Source organism: Corythoichthys intestinalis, chromosome 6 (assembly GCF_030265065.1).
Source record: "Corythoichthys intestinalis isolate RoL2023-P3 chromosome 6, ASM3026506v1, whole genome shotgun sequence".
NCBI lineage: Eukaryota > Metazoa > Chordata > Actinopteri > Syngnathiformes > Syngnathidae > Corythoichthys > Corythoichthys intestinalis.
In genome coordinates this window covers 20,031,563-20,051,154 of record NC_080400.1, presented here as the reverse complement: position 1 = coordinate 20,051,154, position 19,592 = coordinate 20,031,563, and the positions used below count along the sequence as shown (strand labels likewise).

The 19,592-nt window shown below is 37.8% G+C and overlaps 1 protein-coding gene across 7 annotated transcripts in view; it reads left to right on the top strand.

The window, feature by feature from the left end:
- The window catches only part of grik4 (glutamate receptor, ionotropic, kainate 4), a 734,878-nt gene that overhangs the window by 168,643 nt on the left and 546,643 nt on the right, over positions 1 to 19,592 (top strand). Inside the window, exon 1 of one of the 7 annotated variants that reach the window (XM_057839365.1) lies at positions 13,405 to 13,631. The exons of the other annotated variants lie outside the window; for them this stretch is intronic. The gene's annotated coding sequence lies outside the window, so the exon portion shown is untranslated. Of the gene's footprint in view, positions 1 to 13,404; positions 13,632 to 19,592 lie in introns of those variants that run through there. 7 annotated transcript variants of the gene reach the window in all.

Genomic DNA, 19,592 nt, shown 5'->3' with positions numbered 1-19,592 from the left:
CGGTCAAATTTTTTGGCATTTTGTCCTGAAGACTAAATGTTTCTAATCAATTTGAATTTGGTATTATTTACTGATTTTATTACATTTTATTTTTCAGTATCAAATGGTCAAAAATGTACCTTGAGTGTATTTTTACAGTTTGGATGTGACTTTTTTTTTTTTTTTTTAACTTCAGGCAAATTGATGGGCGTTAAGTCTTTTCTGTTACAATCAACACAATGTTTAAAAAGTTATACTTTATTATAAGTTGATCTCTGTTACTTTTTTTCTTTAATAGAAAAAAGGACACAATGTTAGGCTGAGGCGTACTTATAATAGTAATATAGACGAATGATACTATTTACAGTGGCGGCAGAGAGTTGGGGGGGCGCGAAACATTTACGTCTTCCTTGGGGGGGCGTAACAGAAAATAATTGAGAAGCACTGCTGTAGACCAACAGTGCAAAATAGTGGGAAAATATATAAGGCGGAAAACACAGACAGGTTGAAAAAGCAGTTTCCGCTCTTGCATCCCTCTTTAAAATAAACTGCTGTATTTTAAGCCAAAAGAACTGTTGTTTGATAGAACAATAATTCTATATACTGTCATAGCAGTTTCATGGCGCGTCAAGCCCCCGAACTATTTTTTATTTGTGTGTTTTACCCTGGATAACCCCATTTACATACACCAACCGCTTTTGTTTCAACCCAGCCATAAAAAGGTAATTGTATTTATTATTTGAAATGACTATCATGTTTGGCTTATAAACATTCATTGATGTTTAATGTTAATAAAAAACGATTTTATAAAATTATTCGATGGCATATTTTAAACTTTAAAATAATGTCACAGTGAAAAGAAGTGTCTGTAAATGGCTCACAGGTATCTACCTCATAATTATCATGAGAATTGCATTTTTTTTTTTTTGTTACTGTCACATTTTCCCGATATTTTAGATGATAAATAATCGATACAAAGAAAAATTGGGGGGAAAACGACACGTTTAAAAGGGTAAATATTTGAAATGGAAAATCTCGACTGCTCCTTAATGTCTGCGATTTCTGCATTGTGACCCTTGTTATATTAGCGTTTCACCCGTAAAATACACAAAACGTCCGACTGTGGCCGTTCACAGCTGTTGTCTTGATACTTTGTGAGACATGCTATACACAGTTTTTGGATCGAAACAAGGTTAGTACGCGATAAAATCTAGTTAAAATTGTGGTGTCTTTAAATATGCTCTCTCATGCTCTCACCTCGAGTTAGGGGTTTAATTTTTTGTTTTAAATGTCTTCCTGGTCAAAAATTTTCTCCCCCCAGAAAATTGAGATTTTTAAGCTTTCCAATGATGCATCACACATGCATATAGGACAATTTTGAAATTTGGCCAAATTGGGGGTCTCAGAGCGGAATTTCAAGTCACCTGAGTGTTTTCCGCCATATATATTTAACACAAAAAGGGTCTGGAGGATATCTCTTCGTCAACAAAAAAGATGGCAATACTAATCCAAATCCGCATTTTTTACTCACTCGACGATCCAGGAATTAGACCGATCCCATGGCAATATCGCAGCCGCGATTAGGCCGCCGATTCCACAAAATAGACTGACTCGAAAAGCCGCTGTGGGACCGACGAATAAAGAAAAAAATGGACAGATCCAAAACCATTATTGCAGATGCAATGGGACCGTCGGGTCCAGAAAATAGACGGATCCCTTACTTGACTGAGGATCCAGGAAAAATGTTCGGGCGCCAGTTGTAACGCGTGGTGGGTAGGATACATGCGTCCAGGGACCAAAAAGGGGAAGAAGCTTCCACTTATGCACATTTATTCGCTAAAAATAATAATTCCACCTTGACCACTCACTTCACTCCCCTTGTTACCATTTGACTGGAAATTGCATCCAAAAGCAGCACATCGTGGCATTATACTTTGCGAGTTTAGGCAGTAACAAGCAATTGTTGAACACGCTACACATTTGGAAAGATCCCAGTTACGTTATCACTGCGAGCCTGCGAACCATGGCGCCAACTAACGGTTAAAATATGGACTAAATATTATAAAATATTTCCATTGATTTATCATTTCATGTGTTTCTAACAACATATTTTAGTACAGGAGAACAATTGTGGTTTAATAGAGCCTACATGTATTTAAGTTAGAGGATCACTTTAAGCTTGGGTAATAATTGCTTTCTTTTTGTTCCTGACTTGTGTGACATCAACTCCTGTTCATTAAGAGAATTAAAGATCCAATGAATAGAGAAAATCAACTTTTTTCTTCACTTTTTTGGTTTATTATTATTTTTTTTTAGCTGCAGGCAAGCACAGGAGGAGGCAATTGCCAAGGTTAATAATGATTGAGCTTTCTAAAGTGGCCTCATGCATACAATGAAAGAAACGTACATTTTTCCTGTTCTTTAATGTGCACTGATTGCTTCTATCCTCGGTGTATGCAAAATGCTCAATTATCAGATCACACAATGAGTGTAGGAGGAGAGAGGTTTCATTGTAAAGAAAAAGAAAAATGGGCAAGAGTGAAAACCCATTGCGATAAATTATAAGACGCATGAGGCTCAACCGAGAAGAGTAAGACACAATATGGAGACTTTATTAATATATATACAGTATAAAAAAAATAGTTCGCAATGGCCTAGTTGGGACCCTTTTTCAGGACACTTTAAACTTCATGTCCAAACTTTTGTTTTCTTCACTGACCAATTATCAACATTTTGAACTGTTTTGTTAAAATTCATAATATTGATGTCCAATGGACAATCAAACATGCTCGACGAACAGTTTTGAAGCTTGATAATATTTATTCAACTTGTTAGGATAAACATTCAACAGAAAAAATAGGACTGAATAGTTTCATAATTGATAAACAGAAACCGCAGGTATGGTCATACGTGTTTTTGTCCTTTACACATACTATGGTAAAAACAGGTTATATACTGTGGACCAACAGTGCAAAATAGTGGGAAAATATATAAGGCGGAAAACAGACAGGTTGAAAAAGCAGTTTCCGCTCTTGCATCCCTCTTTAAAATAAAACTGCTGTATTTTAAGCCAAAAGAACTGTTGTTTGATAGAACAATAATTCTATATACAGTCATAGCAGTTTCATGGCGCGTCAAGCCCCCGAACTATTTTTTATTTGTGTTTTTTACCCTGGATAACCCCATTTACATACACCAACCGCTTTTGTTTCAACCCAGCCATAAAAAGGTAATTAATTGTATTTATTATTTGAAATGACTATCATTTTTGGCTTATAAACATTCATTGATGTTTAATGTTAATAAAAAACAATTTTATAAAATTATTTGATCGCATATTTTAAATTTTAAAATAATGTCACAGTGAAAAGAATAGTGTCTGTAAATGGCTCACGGGTATCTACCTCATAATTATCATGAGAATTGTATTTTTTTTTTTTTTTTTGTTACTGTCACATTTTCCCGATATTTTAGATGATAAATAATCGATACAAAGAAAAATTGGGGGGAAAACGACACGTTTAAAAGGGTAAATATTTGAAATGGAAAATCTCGACTGCTCCTTAATGTCTGCGATTTCTGCATTGTGACCCTTGTTATATTAGCGTTTCACCCGTAAAATACACAAAACGTCCGACTGTGGCTGTTCACAGTTGTGTCTTGATACTTTGTGAGACATGCTATACACAGTTTTTGGATCGAAACAAGGTAAGTACACGATAAAATCTAGTTAAAATTGTGGTATCCTTAAATATGCTCTCTCATGCTCTCACCTCGAGTTAGGGGTTTAATTTTTTGTTTTAAATGTCTTCCTGGTCAAAAATTTTCTCCCCCCAGAAAATTGAGATTTTTAAGCTGTCCAATGATGCATCACACATGCATATAGGACAATTTTGAAATTTGGCCAAATTGGGGGTCTCAGAGCGGAATTTCGAGTCACCTGAGTGTTTTCCGCCATACATATTTAACACAAAAAGGGTCTGGAGGATATCTCTTCGTCAACAAAAAAGATAGCAATACTAATCCAAATCCGCGTTTTTTACTCACTCGACGATCCAGGAATTAGACCGATCCCATGGCAATATCGCAGCCGCGATTAGGTCGCTGATTCCACAAAATAGACTGACCCGAAAAGCCGGTGTGGGACCGACGAATAAAAAAAAAAAAATGGACAGATCCAAAACCATTATTGCAGACGCGATGGGACCGTCGGATCCAGAAAATAGACGGATCCCTTACTTGACTGAGGATCCAGGAAAAATGTTTGGGCGCCAGTTGTAACGCCTGGCGGGTACGATACGTGTGTACAGGGAGCAAAAAGGGGGAAGAAGCTTCCACTTATGCACATTTATTCACTAAAAATAATAATTCCACCTTGACCACTCACTTCACTCCCCTTGTTACCATTTGACTGGAAATTGCATCCAAAAGCAGCACATCGTGGCATTATACTTTGCGAGTTTTGGCAGCAATAAGCAATTGTTTAACACGCTACACATTTGGAAAGATCCCAATTACTTCATCAATGCGATCTTGCGAACCATGGCGCCAACTAACGGTTAAAATATGGACTAAATATTATAAAATATTGCCATTGATTTATCATTTTATGTGTTTCTAACAACATAGTTTAGTACAAGAGAACAATTGTGGTTTATTGAGCCTACATGTATTTAAGTTAGAGGATCACTTTAAGCTTGGGTAATAATTGCTTTCTTTTTGTTCCTGACTTGTGTGACGTCAACTCCTGTTCATTAAGAGAATTAAAGAACCAATGAATAGAGAAAATCAACTTTTTTCTTCACTTTTTTGGTTTTTTTTTTTTTTTTTTTTTTTTAGCTGCAGGCAAGCACAGGAGGAGGCAATTGCCAAGGTTAATAATGATTGAGCTTTCTAAAGTGGCCTCATGCATACAATGAAAAAAACTTACACTTTTCCTGTTCTTTAATGTGCACTGATTGCTTCTATCCTCGGTGTATGCAAAATGCTCAATTATCAGATCACACAATGAGTGTAGGAGGAGAGAGGTTTCATTGTAAAGAAAAAGAAAAATGGGCAAGAGGAGTGAAAACCCATTGCGATAAATTATAAGACGCATGAGGCTCAACTGAGAAGGGTAAGACACAATATGGAGACTCAGGCAAAGGCGGGTGCGTGACAGAGGATTTACTGAGGAAAGAAAAAAAAAACTTTGGGGAGAAAAGTTTGGAAACATGACATAGTACCCGTGTGTGACTAGTGAGCAGAATGACAAAAGCTTGTAAGAAATGTCAGTGTGACAATGAGTAGGGAGTGGCTGCTAGAGATCTTTAGTGTGTTGTGGTAGCGTTTAGGTTACATCTCAAAAAGTGGAACTGAAACTTTAAACACGGAAAAACAAAAAAACTGTCACACAAGCTGTGTGGGGATTCCAGGGATTTCCCTGGTCGGATGGTGGGCCGATGGGCCAGTGTTGGGAAAAATAAGCAGGGTCGTAAAACTATCAAGCAAGCGGACGTTCGTGTTCCTGTGGTCAAATGAGCAGTTCCTAAAATTAGCACACCTGCATAATCCAAGCATTATGGTAAATGCGCTCCGACCGAGCGGCAAGGCAGTTGACTTCCATGCCTTGTTCCTAACTCTTAAAAACACTCTCAACACTCTAAAATGTATGGCGGAAAACACTTAGGTGACTTGAAGTTGTGCTCAGAGACCCGCAACTTGGCCAAATTTCAAAATTGTCAAATATGCATGTGTGATACATAATTGGAAAGCTTAAAATCTCAATTTTTTTGGAGGGAATTTTTTTTGAACAGGACGGCATTTAAAAAAAGAAAAAAAAAAAAAAAATGTAAACAGCAAAACCCTATCTGGAGGTGAGAGCACACGAGAGCAGAATTACATACGCCATGACTTTAACGAGATATTATCGCGTACTTAACTTGTTTCGTTCCAAAAACTGTGTGTAGCATGTATCACCGAGTGTCAAGACACAGCTATGAAAGGCCACAGCTGTATTTTATGGGGATTTTATGGGTGAAACATGGTAATATAACAAGGGTCGCGATGCAGAAATCTCAGACATCAAGGGGTGGTCGAGATTTTTTTTCATATATTTACCCTTTTAAACTTTTTTTTTTTTTTTTTTTTTTTTTTTTTTGGATCGATTATTTATCATCTAACATATCAGAGAAAATGCGACGGTAACAACAAAAAAAATACAATCAAGCAATAGTTGTGAGGTAGATATCTGACTTTTTTAGAAGCCATTTTTTTCATTGTGACATAATTTGTTTAAAAGTTTAAAATATGCGAGTAAATAATTTTTGTTTTTTTTTTTTTAATATGAGACATCAATTCATGATTGTAAGCTAAAAATGAGACATTTTGAATAAGAAATATAATTAATTACCTTGGTTTTATGGCTGGTTTGAAACAAAAGCGGTTGCGCAACGTCTGTAAACATGGTTTTCAGGTTAAAACGGACAAATTAAAAATAGTTCATGTGCTAAATGTGCCATGAATCTGCTATGGCAGCATCGATATATTGTTCAATCAAACACGAGTTGTTTTGGCTTAAAATACAGCAGTTTATTTTAAAGAGGTGTGCAAGAGCAGAAACTGCTTTTTCAGTCTTGTGTTTTCCTCCATATAACGCCCCCATTGTGATCATTTCAAAATGAAATAGTTGCTTGATCTTAAAACCGCTCCATGACAGCACACGTAACGCACATGTAGCATTACGTGCACTGTCATGGCAGTACAATCTTATACGAATTCCCAAGCAACGGGTCGTTTTTAGACGATTGTAGGTGACATTTCTCATTTTTGTGGTACTATGAATCCACAATTCTAAATAAGTTCTAGCCAAGGTTGACTGCTTAATTTCCCGAATATAACGCGCACTGTACACGGGTACAGCGATGGAGACAGAAATATATATATAAAGACCGATTTTTTTATTTTTATTTTTTTATTGACACGGCCATGTTGTGTTGAAGAAAACGTATGCGGCGATCCGTTGCCGACCATTACGGTACATGACGTCACCATTTTGTTTCGGTAATACTCTGATTGGTCGAATGATTTCGTCTGTGTTAAATTATTTTTTCACTCTTTATAAAACACAGAATTTAGTTTCCTGATTCATTTGAGTCAACGTTTATTGCAACTTGGACCATAACAAGCGTAACACAACACAGACTTCCTGTGTCCATCAACTATATCTGTCCCTCGGGAAACTCAAACCCAAATAACAATATTTCCTATTGTTACTGTCATGTCGACAGCGATGAGCTCTCTCGGATTTCCGACTTACGTTCTCACTTTCATTTTACCGTATCAGTCCATGGAAGAAACATTCATTCATCATGATGAAACGAGCAAGTTATACAGCAGCCTTTAAAAGAAAAGTCACATCTGTTTTGTTTTCTCCTGGATTCTGGTAAGTTGGAGAAGTTGTCAGATCATATTATTACCGTACATATTGTCAGTTTACAGCAATGTTTTGAACTACCAATGTGCTATGCTTGTGCTGTTTCACCAGTCATTAAAATGACATTTCTGTATCTGTACACGAGCACTGTTTTCTTGTATTCTTCTATTTATTGGTGCTAAAATTAGGGTGCGTGTTAAAGACGGGTACAATAATTTTCCCTAGATTTTACAATACATCTGGGGTGCGCGTTCTACATGGGTGCGCCTTATATTTGGTAAATTACTGTAATATTAATAGTAGACCTCGGAATACTCACATACACAAAACTATGCATTTTTACTCTAGCAATATTCACAAATTTTGAATTAAAAATCCTACATGTGTACTGTGATCAGGTTACGGTTCTGTTTTACTCATGTTGTATTTTATTGTATCAACTACTTGCTTACATTAATATTACTCCATGCTTTCAAATAACTGCAATATTGTAATTGCTGGCTAATTAGGGGCTCGCATTTTGTTTACTATATGATTATTGTCCAAAACAGATGCTGTTTTTTTTTTTTTTTTAATCATCAAGGTTCCAACAGCCTCCATTCAGCGGACCGGTCTTTCGGAAACTCCTAGGCCACTCCCCCCCCCTGCATATTTCTATGGCCTGATGCAAAAATGGTAAATGCAAAGGGAGGCGTCTTTTTGAATGACTCATGGACAGGGAATAGTTATTTCTACATTTTAAAACAACCAACTGCATTTTTGCCACTCTTCAGATGTTTTATATCAGTTGTACTAGGCTCATTTTGCTTTCACTGGGCCTCATTAAACCAACGCTGGTGTTGTTGCACGACATTGTCGGCTTTCAGGACTGGAATACAAAAAATGGTCCCACATTTATTCTACTTTTACAAATCTCCAGACTATTAATAATCGAGCACATTGGTATGCTTCCCGGTTGCAGTCCACGTTCCTGTAAATGGAGGGCATGGATGAATGAGCACAGCTCACGTGCCATATTGTCATTGTCACTGGGTTTTTAGCTTGCACTCAGCCATGGACAAATCTCCTGAGACGGCACAGTTGGAGAGAGTTGACAAATAAGAGAGACAATTTGCTGTTGGGTTATGCTGCTGCTTTACTGTGAGTGGCAGCTCCTTATCAGCGCTCCCACTGGTTGATCACAGTTGAAAGGGGGTCAGACTGAATTAAAGAATAGCTAATTAAAATGTCCAGGGGACATAGGAGTGCATCTTTCACTTATCTACCAAAGACCAGCAAGAGAAAGAGGGGTTGTGGACAAAACAAGAAAAATGAATAATTGTTTTGTTCAGACATAAGATCACATAATGACACTTGGCAGTCATTTATAAACGGTAAGGTTTCGTGTGCATCGTCAATTAGCCATTGAAGATAATGCTGAAAATGTACTCTCTAGTGGATAGAGATGGGTGGATTGAGGTTTTAGTGACATCCATAAATTGGCTATTCTGTGCTTAGCCTTCTTTCATCTAGACTCCAGGGTATGGCCTTTTTAAGATTATCCATTTTCTCAGCCTGGTGGAGGACCTCTGCTTAGCCAGATGCATTTGCATGTGCAATATATGCATGTACTGTCTGACATTGAGGTACATTTTGCCAAAGGTCACTATCCTATCTGTTCCGTAGTATTTACACGGTCAATGAAGTTGGTAAAAGGTAGTGCAATTACTATGGAGGGTTACTGGTGGCATAAACAATTAAAAAAAAAAAAAAAAAAAAAAAAAAAAGATGCAACAGCCACTGTCAGTACAGATCTAAATGTTCTAAATAAATTAGACTAAGGCTACGTCTACACTAGGATGGATGATAATGGCCTTAAACATGTAATTAGTTGGACTATACGGCATGTCGGCCACACTAGTATGCCTATTATCAGGATTAGTTGTTAGACTGATAACTTAGGCGGGTAATGTTACCCGCTGCCTATGCGGAGTTTGCGCAAATGCAGGCTACCTTGCAGAAGCGGGGAGGCCCTTAAACGCACCTTCAACGAAGTGTGGACAGGTATAAAAACAGTCGGCAAAATACCCTGGAGAAAATTATCCGTCCTCGTGTAGATGTAGCCTAAAGACACTATGAAGTGAACTGGTCTTTGCAATGCTAAATTTCTCACTGAGCACTAATATCACAAAGGGTTAATAGGGGGTCAGGAACCTTTTTGGCTGAGAGCCATAAACACCACATTTTTAAAAATGTAATTCCGTGAGAGCCATACAATATGTTAAAAACTAAAAATATGTGGAATGTGTGCATTTTATGACGTTTCAACATTTTTAAAGTACAATAAGTGTCCGAATTCTTTTTGATAACATTGTTATGCTGTTGCACCTTGTTTGGTCAAAACACGGAGTTGCTACTAACTAGCTTGCACTTTTGTAAGAAGCTCTTGATATGCTTTCTTCCTGTTGTCCCCCGCCGGATATTTCGATGCAAATGTAGTATGGCGGGTGTCGAAGTGCCGCTTTATATTTGACCTTTTCATACATGCAATTTTATCATAGCATATTAGACACACCGCAGAACCTGCTCTCTTCGCAAAGGCAAATTCCTCTGAAATGTACGATACTCCTCGTCTTTTTTTCTTTTTGCCATCATCTCAAAAGGGTTTCTAAAATTGGCGGGGAAAACGAAACTAAAACCGTGGGAAAATTACTACGCACATGCACACATCGGCCGCTCTTTTTGACAGCAAAATATGGCGACCCCACTCGATCAGTGTCTGCCTCATCTGCGTTGCCAATGCGATTGATAGACAGATAAATAGATAGACGCCATGACATGTATGTTTGCCACTTTCCCACTAAAATAACTGCGAACTGGCTTTCTAGTCGCCAGGGATCGTCGCCGTTTTGCGCAACGCGCAAAGGAGTATAACAAAGCTTTTTTATTTTTTTTTATTTTTTATCATTAGATTTGTCTGCGAGCCAGATGCGGCCGTCAAAAGAGCCAGATGTGGCTCGCGAGCCATAGGTTCCCGATCCCTGGGTTAATATTTAAGGGTGAAATTGCAACATATTCTCAATTTAGTTTAAATGGGCTAAATGTAGGGGATTTGATCAACATGGTGGAGTCATTGCATCATCATTAATTACCTACAATTATAAACTGTACCACAATATTCAAGTTAATTTCAATGACAATTTTGAGTAAGACGTACGCATATGATTGTTCTTTCGTTTACAAAGCATGAAAAACAACTACTTCAATGATTAACTACACAAGAGTATTTTACATACTTTTGGCAAGCTATTTCCCAATTCTCTTGGTTTACCGATTTGTACTGAACGTGGTCATCATGGGTGTATTGATCCCTTGGTGTAAATACATCAATACTTTAATGGTTATTGATTGGTTAGGCTTTTGGCTATGCTCATAAATCATGTACACTATATTAATTTGCAATAATACATGAAAAAGTGCACAATCACTTTTGCAATTGTGAGAATTTGATAATGCTAATATTATGAACAATAGAAATTGGGAAAGGGTGATGTTTTCATTTTTTCTGTCTGACACTCATTTGATTAATTGCATACAGACAGAATACTGAGGAAAAAGATTCCGAAACGGTTTTAATACAGAATAAAAGGACTTGCCAACCTTGAATGTTGCTACTAATTTTGGTGCAATTCAAGTCAGTCATGATGAATATGCACAACATCTTGGAAACATTGAGTTATCATCTGTTACGTATTGTATGAGCACAACTATGTACGTTTCGCTGGAGGAGCTGAACTGAGTGATACCCATTGAGTTGTTGGTCTAGTCACGTTTTTCTTCCCAAGTACAGATATTACAGGGTCAGAGTCATGCATTGTGTTCAAATTCGTATCGAGTTCCAGAAAGAAATAGTTTACTCTGTAAGAATAACCACAGTCCTGTGGTGCAGACATGACTTCATTCGACAGTGACTCACTGTAGTGACGCTGATTGATTCCTGCAAAGGCAAGAAAAGGACGAGAGGAAAACAAAAAATGACAGCCATTTGGTACAGCGGAAATGTCTTTTATTTTGAGGCTCCATTTTTATATTTTATTGAAAAGGGAATCTATTGGCATTAAAGAGCAATATTTTAGTATGTATATGTTAAATACAACAGGGTCACAATTTTAGTAGGGTGCCATTTGTGTGCTCATTATAAATTTAGCTTATGTTCCTTAAAATTACAGTAAAGTAGACAAATACTCATTCAACTTATATTTTTTTGTGTATTATCAATTGCTGTCTATTATAAATTCTAGGGTACAGCATTCCAAATTCTGTTTTTATTAAATCTAAATATGTCCCCAGTGTATTTCTTTCAAATTCAGTCTATAAAATAATATAAGTAGAAACAATTCAAATAGTTATTTTATTGTCCTGGCTACACCATCTTTAATCATGGGATGGTTTTCAAATAAAGTATCTTATTTAATTGAGAAAAAAAGTTTTCTCTCCTGTTTGTTTCCTTTAAAAAAAAATCCCCTTTAATTAATGACATCAATCTTCTGCGATAACATCACACCAGTTTAAAATAATAGTTTACATAGGTTTATTTGTATAATTATAGATTTCTCATCAAATATCTAAAGTCATGTTAGCTATTATGCAAGCAAAGTTAAGCTAAGGACTAACTTTAGCACAAAATATCCCCTTTGTTGGTGTCTACTGTTACGTTCAAATGGCATCCTGTAAAAAAAAAAAGACCCAACACCATTGTGATTATAAATAGTAGAATAACAGAACTGTGGCTATTTGTCTTTTGGCACGTATGCTAATTATTGTGTGTTGGGAACCTGTGCCAAGGCTTGTTTTGAAGGTGTCCTGAATTTGACTGACACCAACAGTGAATCAGCATAATGAGGTGCCATGTTGCCTGTGGAAATGATTACTGAGTAGGAGACACATTAGATTGATTAAGACAATCTCCTCCTTTGCGCCTTAATAAAATACTGGTTGATCATCAAAGGTGGGTAGAGTAGCCAAAGATTTTACACAGGGTAAGAGTAGTGTTACTTCAAATTAATATTACTTAAGTCAAAGTAAAAGTAGTCATCCAAAAAATGTACTCTATTACAAGTAAAAAAAAGTATCCAGTAAAAAGAATACTCAAGTTTTAAAGAATGGTATTTTTTTTTTCTCCCAGCACAAAGTTATCTGTATGAACTGTTGTTATCATGATACTGTACAATAACCTATTACATAACCGCATTGAGCCAAAGAAATAATATTAAAAAAAAAAAAAAAACCTTGAATTCCAGTGAGAGAAGAAAAGAGGGGTTTAAATCTGCGCTTTTGAGTCATGTAATACTTCAAATACTTCCATTTTTACGGTGCTTTAAAGACGCCACGTGGTTGAACAGGGTGGTGTGAATAATGCTATTGTGTAAAAACTTCCTGCCTTTTATTTATCATGAATTGTATTTTTTCTAAAGCACTTTGAGGACCTTTTCAGGTTTTTGCAAAGGGCTATAGAAATACATTTGATTGATTGATCATAGAGCGGCAAGCTTGAGTATGATTGGTGTCATGAAGTCATGTGATTATTGTTGCGACGTCTCATTGGTGAAATTGCCAGCTACTCTTAGCATCGCTGGCAAAAAAAAATAACAAATCTACTCTTGTGTAGCCCAAAGTAGAGGAGTAAGAGTAGCATTTTCTTTCTTTACAAATCTACTCAAGTAAAAACTATGGCTTAGTAAAACTACTCTTTAGAAGTACATTTTTCTCAAAAGTTAATCAAGTAAATGTAACTGAGTACATGTAACGCATTACTACCCACCTCTGTTGATCATCAAAACTTAAGTGGGATTGTGGGTGTTTGACCACAAACACACACTCAGAACCTTATAAAACCAAGCGGCACGCTTGACAAAATAGAACAATGAATCAATCGGACAAAGAAACAAAAAAGGATGTGACTCATTATGGGTTAATTTGATAGTTCCACTAAAATAATCAGTGATTCAATAACCACATACCTGTATATTTTGAATGCAATCATGCTGCTTTAGTTCAAAATTCAACACTCTTCCCATGGGAACAATTATGTTGTGCTTGTAAAATTTTAATGCTGATTAATCGATAGCCAAGGTTATTGATGCAATAAAGCGTGATTGCTGAATGTTCCATTTGTTACATTTTGGTCCAACCTTTTAAATGGGATTGCTTCAGAGGAGACTTGGAAGCCCATTTATCAAGCCAGGTTGATCACACTCAGGTTAGTGGTGACCCAGAGGGATGCTTATGGTGTCATGGAACCCATGGGTACTAATCATAACATCAGTTTTATGGTTAGTTGTATGTTTTCAAACGCCTCACGCTGAGGTCTTTCCATCATCTTGATTGATTGTGAGTCTTATTGTTGGAAAAATTAGCCTCCCCACAGTCATATAACCACTTTGTTTTTACATGGGCTCAATCCCGCTACCCTATGCCTGGCCATTAGCTGCTCACAGCAGAGGCAGCTAATTAGATTGATAAAATGCTAATAAAAATAGCGCTTAAGCAGCGCTGGATACAGCTTTGTCAACTGGGTTTAAAGCATCAACTACCTACTGTTGTGCTTCAAGACTTGCAAAGGTATTTTTCTGATTAACCTGCACCATGACTTTGGATTACAGTTTCTACTGTCATCTATGTATAGAAGAACATTTGTGATGTACGACAATCGAGCTTGCCTCAAATTGCTTTTAGCCTTGAAAGATTGAATGATCACGCTTCATTAAAATTGCTGCCCAGATTTATATTTGATGGGATAATAAAAGGGTGCAGTAAAACGTATACCAGTAAATGGATCAAAGGAAGGAGTCATGACTGAGAGGAAATAATGAGTGAACTTTAGGTGTAATGATTGAGCTCTGGGTCAACCTCATTACTCATGTTGCTACTGATAAGGTCACAAACATGCGAAGTACGCAAATGCACATGTGTTACAGAACACTTTTTATTTATGGTCAGAGGTTGACTGTTTTAGGGATCAATGTAAAATTGAATGTTCACACATCAATTCTCAAATTAGAGAGTGTCTCATTAAAAAGGGTATGATGAATGCCATAGATCTAATTTGAAACTCTTGTTTCCTGGCTTCATTCCAGACTGTACTAGATCTCATTTAGCATGCTGGCCCTGCCCTGGAGTGAATCCAGAGGCCCTGCTCCGAGACCAAGGCTTAACGCTGGGAAGGAATTTTATAGCTTGTCTCTAGTGTACCTGTTCTCAACAGTAGCTCCTACAATCTGTGTGTTTGAAAAAAAAAATCCTCCTCTTTCTGTTTTGTAGAATCATTATTTGAATCTGAGAATTGGGCCAAGATCTCATGCCTGGAGTCCTCTGAATCCAGCAATCAGTCGGGAGTCAACTCTATATCTGCTTTTTTACCGTACCTAATAATGCCACGAATTGCCTTCCTTTTCCCCTGCGTTGCTGTTGTGTGTGAAGTGCTTCTACGCTGCAGGGTAGTTGTAAGCAAATGTTCTTGGTTGGACCAGAAGACGGTGGGTGAGCTTTTGCTATGTAAACCAGAGTGTCTTTATAACATGCAGAGAAGCAAGAAGCAAATTCACACAATTTTGCTCCAGTTAGACTTGTGTGTTTTCAAAAGAACTGCAGGTAATATTTTTCACCAAAATCACCATATAGCATGCTTCCTCCCAAACAGCACAGTGTCCTTGAGCTCAAAAGTTTCTTGGTTTAACAAAGGCAAGAGAGATCTCTTATCCATTAGCCTTTGCGCCACCGTCACACACACTGAGGTGTTTTTGACTTCTAATGCTATTTATAGACTGTTCCCAAAACCTTCTCTGTATATTAAGAAGCAGTGGAAATTTTTCTCATATCAACCTAATAATGAATTGCACCATGAAAATCCTTTCTGAACAGCAGATCTCAGGTCACCCAATATCCATTTTCTTGACAACTTAATTGCTATACTCATAAGACTGATGCAAGATGCCCAGTGGCGGTCTTGGCAATTTTGGGGCCTAAGGCAGGGGCCCTCTTCATGGGTTAGGGGTTAAAAAGGTGAGAAGGGTGTGGAGGAAATATGTTCCGGTACACTAAGGCTGTCCTAAACAACAAAATTTCTCCTGATTAGCCAGCCAACTAGTTTTACGATTAGTCGACTAATCTAATACTTTTTTTTTTTTTTTTAATTTAGCAATGAAATTTTTGTTGACGCTTATTAATTCACAAAACCATATTGGAACACTTAAATTCTTTATTAAAGGACAAATAAAAATAATAAATATAATAATAATTACAAATAAACAATGATGTTAAATACTGATAGCATTTACTAGTGCAAAAGAATGGAAAGTAAACAGATTCAGAACACTGACTTTGCCTTTCCAACATTATTCAAAGCAATTCTTAAAAAACAATTCTAGCATTATTATTATAGTATACTACTACCGGTATATATTGTAGTAGTATAATAATTATGCATTGCCAATCATATTTGTCATAACGAGTGTCATTTGAAAGCTATACATAGTGTAGAATCTGTATTCTGTAGTATTTACTCTTCATATTATAATATTAATTCTGAAGTATCTAGGATTAACTCCAGAAATCATTATTTATATGACGAACATGACGTGCTTTTATTTTGAAATGTTCACCGGGAGTACTTCGCTAAACCGCTAACCGATAGCTCTACACTCCATTAAAAAAACATTCTTCGTCATTGCTTGTGGTTTCACTAATAGATTTTTTTTTTTTTTTACGTTAGCAAATGCTATTAACCAGCTGTTGAGTGTTATTGTATGACTGATTGGAACTGTACTGCATTGTTTCGCCACAGGGTGTGCTGTCTTGTATTTTATGTTCGGTGTGAAGAAGAAGAAGAAAGTTAAAAGAGGCATTAGCGGCCTGTTCTCAACTTCTCCCTTACTGCACTTTGGCTCTCATGAAGAGCACGTTTGCTCATGTGTTCGAAATAAACGATAGACAACGTGCAAAGTAGCAAGTGAGCTGTAAAAATAGCTTAATGGCGTAAAAAACGTGGGAGAGCTAAGTGAGGCTAACGAACAGCTAAGCGGAGCTAAGCGAAGCTAAACGGCGCTAAATGAAGCTAAGCGACTGATACTCAGTCCGTCATCGTGGAACAGTCCATTGTAGTGCGTGTGTGTGGGGGAGAGATAATATAAATGCAGCATTCAAATGGCTTTTTTTTTTGTTTCGTTATTTGTTAGTTTGGTATGCTGACATAATTATACATGACGAATTGTTGGGGGTGCTGCTGGCCCCGGTGGCCTAAGCCCTTGCTCGCAAGGGCAGCTGGTTGGGGCGATCGCCTACTTCGCCTGAATAGTAAATCCGCCTATGAAGATGGCTTTATGTTGACTGTAAACAAAATCCATCACATAAGGCGTGTAAAAAAGTTTTAAGGACTAGTGTCAATGCAGTGTTGATCCGGTCAGGTCCATGACGTTTATTTTAACTTTCTTCTCACCACCTTGTGTATGTTAAAAAAAATAAAATAAAAATTGCAGATTGCTCCAGCATTTTTTTTAGATGTCATGTAAAGGGTTGCTGGTGCATAAAACAATGTCAGGAAAATTGCAATTTTTTCTAAATAAATATAAATCATTATCAATATGCGGATGTGGTGCAGTTGGTAGCTCGAGTTGTCCTGGGACCGAAGGGTCTGCGGTTCCATTCCCGGCTATGATTGTTCACTGTCGAAGTGCCCTTGGGAGAGGCACTGAACCCTAATTTGCCCCCGGTGGGTTGGCAACGCCTTGCATGGCAGCAGCACCATTGGTGTGTTAATGTGTGCGTGCAAGGGTAGACGCATGCTAATGTAAAGCGCTTTGGGCATGTGTGCGTGCAAGGGTAGACGCATGCTAATGTAAAGCGCTTTGGGCATGGTAACCATGTAGAACAGGGGTGTCAAACAGATACCACAAAGGGCCACAGTGGGTCCTGCTCTTTGTTCCAACAGATCCAGCACAGACAGTTCAGCCAATGAGGTTTCTGCTAAAACAAGCAGCACCTGACTGCAATCAGCTGATTACACCAAATTGGTGTAAAGGTATTCATCTTGTTTGGTTGGAATGATATCCAGCACCCACTGCGGCCCTTTGAGGACCAGTTTGACACCCGTGATACAGATAAATGCGCTATATAAGTAGTGGTATGAAAGAGAATCTGAACTTTTTGGAATTTCTCACATATCTGCATAAAATCACCATCAAATGTGATCGGATCTTTGTCAAAATCACAAGGATGAAAATACTAGTGATGGAGAAACCGAAGCTTTCTGAAGCAGTAAATCAAAATCAAGCAATGTGTCGAAATGGTTCAGTGTTATGAAGCATTTGTCACGAATCAGTGTGGTGAGTCACGACACTGCTTCACCACTGCTTTCTGTGCCGCTGAAGCAAATGTATTGAAATGGTTCAGTGCTACGAGGCATTTGACACAATTCAGTGTGGTGACATCTTCTGGACAAAAATATATTGAATTTTCATATAACCAAATGACCAAGTGTCATCTGAACAATGAAACCTGTGGGTGGTATGGTGGTTATATACTTTGTCTGATGTGCAAGTAGTAGTGGGTTCGACCACAAGTCTGAAATTTATTCTTCCCCCAGATTATTTAAAAAAAATAGTAATAATAACGAAAAAAAAAAAAAAAAGGCTGTTGTGTTACTTTTAAATGAAATACGGAAATGCTTGTGCAATAAGTGTTAGGTCTAAACTTAATACTTGAACTAAGAAAACAACAAAGACCTAGGAAAGGACGGAGGAAAGATCAGACTTGAGACGAAGATACGTTTTCACCGGTGGCCACCAGGGAGAGAGCCGACAGCGCAGCATGCTTGCTCGCAGTGAGCCTCTCTCAGCCCCCTCCCTGGGGTTGCGCCTTTTATTGACAAGTGGGAGAGCATTCATTGCACATGCGTAAGTTTCGTTTACAGAGAAATAGCTGTTATGGTAACGTTTACTGAAAACAGAAACCGTACTCTTTTCATTGTGTAAGCACTAAAACACAAACGAATAGACTGTTACATGAGAAAATATAATCATATCACCTAGTTTTAAACACACATAATTGGTTTAATTATTGTAAATACTGTTAGCATGCAAAAACATTAAAGCACATCTTACAATAAGGAACTCTTGATGGTAGGTGTATAGAATGCTAGTGACACTGGGATGGGGATTTGGGTGTTTCACAAATTTTTATTTAAAAACAAAATCATCTCAGCAGCATTTGGTTTCAGCCAGTTCCTCTTTTTGCTAATGACCTCTCCAGCTTTTGAGAAGATTCTCTCACATGGCACGAAGAAATATACAAACTGGCAGATAGACAAACAAACATAAAAACTGACAGACACAAAAACAAACACAAAAACTGACAGACACAAAAACTAACGTGTGTGTTTGGGGGGGTTGCGTGTGTGTGTGCGTATTGTATAAATCAGTGTATAGTGTGTCAATGAATGCCTATACTACAGGGGTGCCCAAGTCCGGTCCTCGAGAGCCCCAATCCAGCTTGTTTTCCATGTCTCCCTCCTTGAACACACCTGAATCAAATGATCAGCTCATCAGCAAGCTCTGCAGGAGCCTGATAATGATCCTGATTATTTGAGTCAGGTGTGTTGGAAGAGGGAGAAATGGAAAACAAGCTGGATAGGGGCTCTCGGACTGGATTTGAGCACCCCTGCTATACTATGTGCATTTGCAAATTAATCTAATGTGTAATCTGATCTAATTTCACTTTACTCTCCCTCGTTCTCAATATGACGTAATGCGCGCGAAAGCTTTCCTCACAACCCACAACATTTTGAGCGATATTTCCCCTTTTTATAAGCATTGTGAGTTTGAACCAAATTGACTGACTCGACCCCTCGCTACCTGAGTGACACGTCCACGGTCACGGCCGACACGCGTGTGACATCACAACGCTTCGCTTCCACGGCCAGGTGTTTTTCCACTGAATGAAGCGAGACATCGGTACAACGTATTGGGATATTTATTGCCGCGAGCGCGCGACACTTGTCGGGCGTCTGCTTCGAGCGTGACGTCACAAGCTGTTCCACCGAATCCAGCGAGACATCGGGACGACTGATTTGTGATACTTCTGCCGCGAGCGCTCGACACTTGTCTCGAGCGTCTGCTTTGAGCATAACATCACTAGAAAATACAGTGTCTGCTTTCACTAAAACCAC